General features: G+C 37.8%; 2 long non-coding RNA genes across 2 annotated transcripts; one reads left to right on the top strand and one right to left on the bottom strand.

Annotated features, from left to right (window-relative positions):
* Positions 1-422: 422 nt before the first annotated feature.
* Positions 423-7,257, top strand: LOC126819394 (uncharacterized). The gene is made up of 3 exons (XR_007679600.2): positions 423-596; positions 6,166-6,298; positions 7,148-7,257. It is a non-coding gene; the product is annotated as an uncharacterized LOC126819394 (long non-coding RNA).
* On the bottom strand, positions 1,915-2,876 carry LOC126819399 (uncharacterized). Its single transcript, XR_007679608.2, has 2 exons — positions 2,705-2,876; positions 1,915-2,202 (listed from the first exon to the last, which is right to left on the bottom strand). It is a non-coding gene; the product is annotated as an uncharacterized LOC126819399 (long non-coding RNA).
* Positions 7,258-7,489: the final 232 nt, after the last annotated feature.

Genomic DNA, 7,489 nt, shown 5'->3' with positions numbered 1-7,489 from the left:
ATTACAAGCAAAGCATGAAGCCAAAGGAAATGTTTTTACCAAGGCATGTTCCTCAATAGCGGAGAGAGTTTTATCCAGTGTCGGTTCTGCAGAAGAACCCATTCATAGCAGACCACCCATTGCAGCACTTGTAAGGTCGCTATAAAGAACCCGACAGACTCTGCGACCAAAAGATCCCACTGACGTGTCGTCAAGCGTAAGTACTCATGCAATTAAATACCCATGTATATAAGAATTTATTAACATGTAATTAAATGTACAATTTTATTTATTTATTAACATGTACTTAAATGTACTTTTTTATTTATTTTTTGTTTTAGCTTGACGAAGATTTCATCGATCATAGTGCACCGGGATTTTATCAAAAAAGAGTAAAAGTTAGGGAAAGGCGCCATCACATTTTTTGTACTGAAAGACAGATGCAACTACTCGCACGCGCAAAAACTTGGTATATGGATGCAACTTTTCGGGTGGTGAACAAGCCATGGTCTCAGCTGTTTTCCATACACGCCTTCATTAAGACTGGAGAGACCACCCGACAGTTACCATTGGTGTTTTGTGTAATGTCGGGTAAAAGCCAAGACGACTATTATAAAGTAAATAGCACTTACTAATTGAATTACTATTAATAGTAAAAAATGACTATTATTTGGGACCTTGAAATTGTCACAAATGGGTCGCACTAACAGCGACATTTGTTTCAGGCATATTTGTTTCATCGGTGACACGTCTGGTGTCATGTGAATGCAACGACAACAGCCTGGTTGATTGATTTGTTGATTGGAGTTCAGATGTCTACATTAAAATCGACCACTTTCAGGTTGCCGTATTCACTGCCAGGCAAGACCGACTTGAAATTTCTAGAAATTTTCCTGGGGGAGACAGGCCCCAACAAATCCCCCGACGGTGCGTTTCACGACTTTGGCGCAAGACGGTGACCTTGAAGAGACGTCGAAAACCATTTAATAGACATAGTAAAAGTCATATCTTACGAGATTATCGCTGGTCTTGTCCGAAAATGCTATTTTATATATGACCAGTTTGTGTTTGAAAAATTTAATTATTTATTCTCCCACCATTAAAGCACACTAATTACGAAATATCGCTCTCAGAAACTTCATGGTTTCTTTTGCAATTTGTTTGGGGTAAGACGTTATATAAATAATATCAATCTGTCTACCACACAAATTTAACAGATACAAATGCATGTTATTCCACAGGTAGACAGACAGGGCCTCCTTTGAAGGGACTCAGTGAAGGGAACGCGGTTGGTTTAGAGTTTGTCTGACCCCTTTGAATATTTGCGTCTCATCTCCAATGAAAACAATCATGTTGCTCTCATGCTGTTCTCAACCAGAATCAAACATATATCGTACCTGAGATTTGTTAGCATGTTCCACACAACCCAACATTTATCGGCACCGGGATTAAGGGTGTATATCTTTGTTTCTAACGCTTATTGGGAATACGCCACGGAAACTACAATAAAAACTTATTTACAAAAACATTCTAAAGAGGGAAAACTGACATATTTCAAGCTTTACTGTATTTAAAGAAATAATTTAAATCAGCCGGCTGAAACCCCGTCTCCGCTATTTGTTCAGTCATTAATTAGGTATAGTGCCAGTTTCCACCGACAATGATATTGCAAACAAGTGTCCAATCTATAAAAGCATACATTCCTACAAAATGTTTCTTTAGTCAAGTGAAACAATAAATTCATAACTATGTGAGGGTGTGGTGAGTAAATTCGTGGTAACGTGAATAGGCTAATGTGACATAGAACAAGGTCACATTGATGTTGACAAATACGTAAGACGATATGAACATCAACTAAAAAGATATGTAATGTGATTCAGCTGCAAGGTGATATATGCATATATGCAGCATAGATAATTAAAACTTCTATTCAAGTTAAACCAACTGTATCTATTTATTTAAGTCTTACGTCGAGCTGAATACATTTTATGATTTATTTTCATCTATTGGTGGTTAACAGTGTGTAACTAAAAACTAAAATTGGATCTTATTATTGCCAATGATATAATGTACATGTAATAGCAAGTGTATATATATTTTTTTGTTCAGTCTGTACACAGTAACATATCTGAGAACCATATTATTATCATTTCTGCCCAAGGCTCCCTGTGCCTTATAGTTAGCAGTGATACAAGGCAATTACCAATTTTCCATGTTCTTGGCCTGAAGAAATAAAATAATAAAAGTCAAGTTTTTATTATTATGCAAGTGGAAAAATACAATTATTCATAGTATGATTTGAATAAATACAACTGATTTGAAGTTGGAATTATTATTTGTCTAAGATGGCTGGGCATTTACAAATTGAAATAGCTACTCTTCAATAAGAAAATACATGAATATTTTTCCCAATTCACCTGGATTTTATTGTAGGTCTTTGTACGTGAAATAGCTTTATTTAACGTCCGCTACCACCGAAGTGATATTGCAGAAAATTAACAAATTCGGATTCCCTTTTAAAGGAAATTGACTGCACTATTGCTGGATTGTATTATATAGGTCATGTCAGTTTTTTTCAAAATGGCGCCCAGAACACAAAACAAACATTGCAATTCAGGGCTGACTGGTGTGGAGGCTGTATCCTAAGAATGATTTTTTGAATATTTAATTACACAGAAACACAAGTATGCACATGCAGTTATGATATAATATTAAATTAGCTTACCTCAAATACCTCGAAATATACTGTTTGGTCAGTTTGTCCGCCCGCCATATTTCTATAAGTCACACATCCTTCGGCCAATTAAAATGGACGTATATTTTGTTTTAACCGAAACGAAAAATTTGCGTTATAAATAGTAAACGAGCTTGGTTGACAGACCACTGCTAATGTTTTTTCGTGAAACGGTATAACTGCAATCAACACACGGCCGCCGTTCTCGATGATTGACAACTCACATTTTTCCTCATCCACCAAAGAACCGTTAGGTTTCTTTGAACTATACTGTAATAACATTGGGATTATCAGTTAATCAGCTTTAATTATCCCGCTTTGATCGTTGCCATTTCTTATATTTTCCACAAAAAAACTTTGCCTTGTACGCACTAATTTATCAATTGGTATTGCCATCTACGACAAGCATGTCAACGTGCAGCTCACGGATTATCGTTAACAATTTCTAGGGGCTTGTAAAAAAAGATTGCATGTCGTGTAAATATTTATTTTGTTTTTTGTGTAGGTCATTTTCAAATAAATTCATCAGCATATTATTCGTTTTAAATAAATATAAAACTTTTATGATAAACGATGATTATCAAAGAACCGTAAGTGCAACTAATGTTTTATCGTTTGGTTGAGCCTTTTACTAACCACGTGTTTCATGTTAATAAATATTTTCTTTCGTGTTTTGTTTGAATTGGCCTATTTCTAATAAATTATCCCGAGTCCCAAACGTCGTTAACCCGAGTCCCAAACGACGTATACCGGAGTCCCAAATGTCGTGGTCATATTTTTTTGAGTCCCAAATGACGCGAGTCCCAAATGACGTGAGTCCCAAATGACATGTAATCAACCTAGAGTTGTTGTTAGTGTTTGTCGGATAGATCCTTTATACTTACTGGCGCTAGGTAATTTCGAGGCTAATATTGTTCAATTTTATTTGAATGATTTGCTTGCGCGTACCGTAGGAGTGTATTAGAAACAGTGTTTGCGCAGGTTCGAGAACGGCTGAAGAACATGAAAACACTTTCATGAGTCTCGAACATGAGAGAACGGTATCCATGGTAACAAGATGAATTAAATTCATACAATCTGTTACGATAACTTGTTTAGTATTTACTTCGCTATTAAGTATTATTTTGATAAATTATGACACCGTTTTACTCCTTTTCAATTCTTTGGATGACGATTACATCACCTTTTGATACGCCCTCGTCCGTAGGTTTGTCCGTCGTCTACAGAACTGATTATTTTAAAATTGATTTGTTGTTTATTTTAATGAGATGAATCCTATTTAATTTCAATAATTTCTGTTAGTTTCTTCTGGAGTTATGGCCCTTGTTTCACTTTGTGAAATTCATTTAAATCTTTTAAATTAGTGAAACGAAGACGTCTATTAAATTTCTGCGATTTCTGTGAATTATGTCTAGAGTTGTGGCCCTTGTTTCACTTTTTCGAAACTTGTGAACGCACGAACAACAAAATTATCATCCGATTTATATGAAAATTGTATGCATTATTTAAATTAGTAAAACACAAAACAAAAAAATCTGTCAAATTTCAACAATTAAGGCCCTTGTTTCAGTTTGTAGAACCTTTGTAAACCCACAAACGACAAAAATTATAATCTTGTATGAAATTTTCTTGTAAATGCCCACATTACCTACAAAAGAATGAATATGCGACAATCCCTGTTGACTGCGCAAACGATTAAACTGCTGTGGGCATATGTTTCGTTGCCTGGCAACCTAACTTACTTGATGTTATACTGGCCACATACTACATCCAATTTTCGAACGGTATTAAACTTCTAAATTAATAAATGCACCCATGATGCTGTTTTCTCAGCAGTTACCGATGCGTCGACCTTTGTAAACCCACAAACGACGAAAATTATAATCTTGTATGAAATTTTCTTGTAAATGCCCACATTACCTACAAAAGAATGAATATGCGACAATCCCTGTTGACTGCGCAAACGATTAAACTGCTGCGGGCATATGTTTCGTTGCCTGGCAACCTAACTTACTTGATGTTATACTGGCCACATACTACATCCAATTTTCGAACGGTATTAAACTTTTAAATTAATAAATGCACCCATGATGCTGTTTTCTCAGCAGTTATCGATACGTCGACCATGTTTGTTCTCCCTCACACCAGCTATGAGGTAGTGTGGGATTTGAGAACGGGAATGTGTTCGTGAACGCATTCCAGACTGCTCAAGTCCTACAAGAACCCATTCTCCGTCCGTTCTCTGCACCGGAACACTGTTTCGAATACACCCTAGGGGTATTTAGGAAAGGGAGGAAACCGGAGGACCCGGAGAAAACCCACAAGGCTGGACAGGCGACCCTATTCCTAGTCACATTCAAGTGGGGAATCACATAATAATGGCCTATTTCAAATAAGATATTTGCATATAAAGAAAGTAGGCTTACAGCCTCTTTCAAATGTGATATTTGCATATAAAGAAAGTACAAACTTAAATCGTCAGTGCTGGATAAACTAGCCAAAGGATTTGGCTGAATCAACTGGCGCTAAACTTCACCTAGTTTATCCACTGACATACGCCCGAATCAAACATGTTTGATATATTTGGCCGAATTGTATTTGAGTGGTGTGTCCGCTTCGCCGAAGCATTCGTCTGATTTTAGAATTCATTAGCCAATCACCACTCATTCATATCGAGTGGGTATCGCAAACTAGCAGTCGAACTGTGACACGGGTGCTACAGCCAACAAATTCCAACTACCATACTATCGGCTTAAATGCACGCCAATGGGACCTCAGGTTTTGTGTTCCATTGAAACGACTAGAAATGAAATGAAATGGGGTTTAACGTCCTACTGTTTTGCTCCGAACTGGGCTAATGAAGACAGGCATACACCACACAGTGTGCTATGAGGGAAATTTTGCCCGGACAGCGGCACTGCGGTGTATCGAATTCCAACTGTCAAGGGATCTTTTACGTGCACGCCAACGTGTACACGGGACCTCGTTTTTTCATTTCATCCGAATGACTAGACAGCTGTCCTTGTCAGGCCCTCCGTCCTGCATCACTGACAAGGGGGAACCACGCCGGGAAATCTGGGTGAACTTTCTCGGCCAATGCAGGGATCGAACACTTGACCTCCAGGCTAGCGAGCCAGCGTCTTACCCACTTAGCCACCATGACGACTAGGCATGGAATCCATGCTGAAAAATTCAAATGAGCTTTCTCGGTCAACACTGGGAGCGAACCCGCAACCTCCCGGGTACCAAGCCAGTGCCTTACACACTAAGCCACATGACTCTCTTCTAATTACTGTGACAGTCCAGTCACATGACAAACAAGGGTTATTAAAACAGATTTTCAAGGCTTGGGTAAGATCTTCGGGATTCAAATGGTTTTAGATATCACACAGTTTGTATATGGTAAGGTATCTTAAACAGTTTATTACATGTCACATATTCATATTTTTCAGTTTCCATATTAGATGCCATAGCAAATCAAAGATCATATAATAAAATAAGTCAAAAAACCCAAATATGGAAAAAGAAAGAGCTGAAGAAATGGTGATTTGAGCACCTATGATTTCTCATAGGTGTTTTTGGAGGGTGAGTGTTCAATTCTAATAGAAAAGATTGTTGTTATGGTATTTTAGAATCTCACCATAATGTGTTTGGCACAATATATCCCGGTTGGAGCTGTTGTGACATAAACCTCCATTTCATTTTATTGTTTTGAAATTTAAAATTCAGTTTAGTATAGTAAATTTGTACACGTACATGTATGTGCACAAACAGAATCTTACTTATGTCCAGATACATGTAGATATGACTGTCTCATCTGTGGGGGACCACAGTGGCCAAGTGGGTTAGACACTGGCTCGCATATTTTAAGGTCGCGGGTTTGCAGTAAGACATTGCAGTACGGAGGACTGGGCTAATGAAGTTGGGCATATGCCATACAGTGTGCTACGAGAGAAATTTTGCCGGGTACCGTGACCTTAAGGCCTTCTCTTGTATCAAATTCTAACTGCCAGGGGATCTTTTACATGCACACCAATGTGTACACGGGACCACGTTTTTTTGTTCAATCTGAATGACTAGACCAATGCAGGGTTCGAACACCCGACCTCCAGGCTAGCGAGCCAGCGTCTTACCCACTTAGCCACCATGACGACTAGACAGGGAATCCATGCTGAAAAATCCAAATGAGCTTTCTCGGTCAACACTGGGAGCGAACCCGCAACCTCCCGGGTAGCAAGCCAGTGCCTTACACACAAAGCCACACGGCTCTCTTTTAATTACTGTGACTCTCCAGTCACATGACAAACAAGGGTTATTAAAACAGATTTTCACGGTTTAGGTAAGATCTTCGGGATTAAAATGGTTTTAGATATCACACAGTTTGTATATGGTAAGGTATCTTAAACAGTTAATTACATGTCACATATTTTTCAGTTTCCATATTAGATGCCATAGCAAATCAAAGATCATATAATAAAATAAGTCAAAAAACCCAAATATGGGAAAAGAAAGAGCTGAAGAAATGGTGATTTGAGCACCTATGATATCTCATAGGTGTTTTTGGAGGGTGAGTGTTCAATTCTAATAGAAAAGATGGTTGTTGTGGTATTTTAGAATCTCACCATAATGTGTTTGGCACAATATAGCCCGGTTGGAGCTGAAGTGACATAAACCTCGATTTCATTTTAATATTTTGAAATTTAAAATTCAGTTTAGTATAGTAAAACTGTACACTTACATGTATGTGCACAGACAGAATCTTACTTATGTCCAGAT

The sequence above is a fragment of the Patella vulgata genome, chromosome 4 (genome assembly GCF_932274485.2).
Source record: "Patella vulgata chromosome 4, xgPatVulg1.2, whole genome shotgun sequence".
NCBI classification, from domain to species: domain Eukaryota; kingdom Metazoa; phylum Mollusca; class Gastropoda; family Patellidae; genus Patella; species Patella vulgata.
Note: the sequence above shows the minus strand (reverse complement) of the source record. Positions and strands in the feature narration are given on the sequence as shown.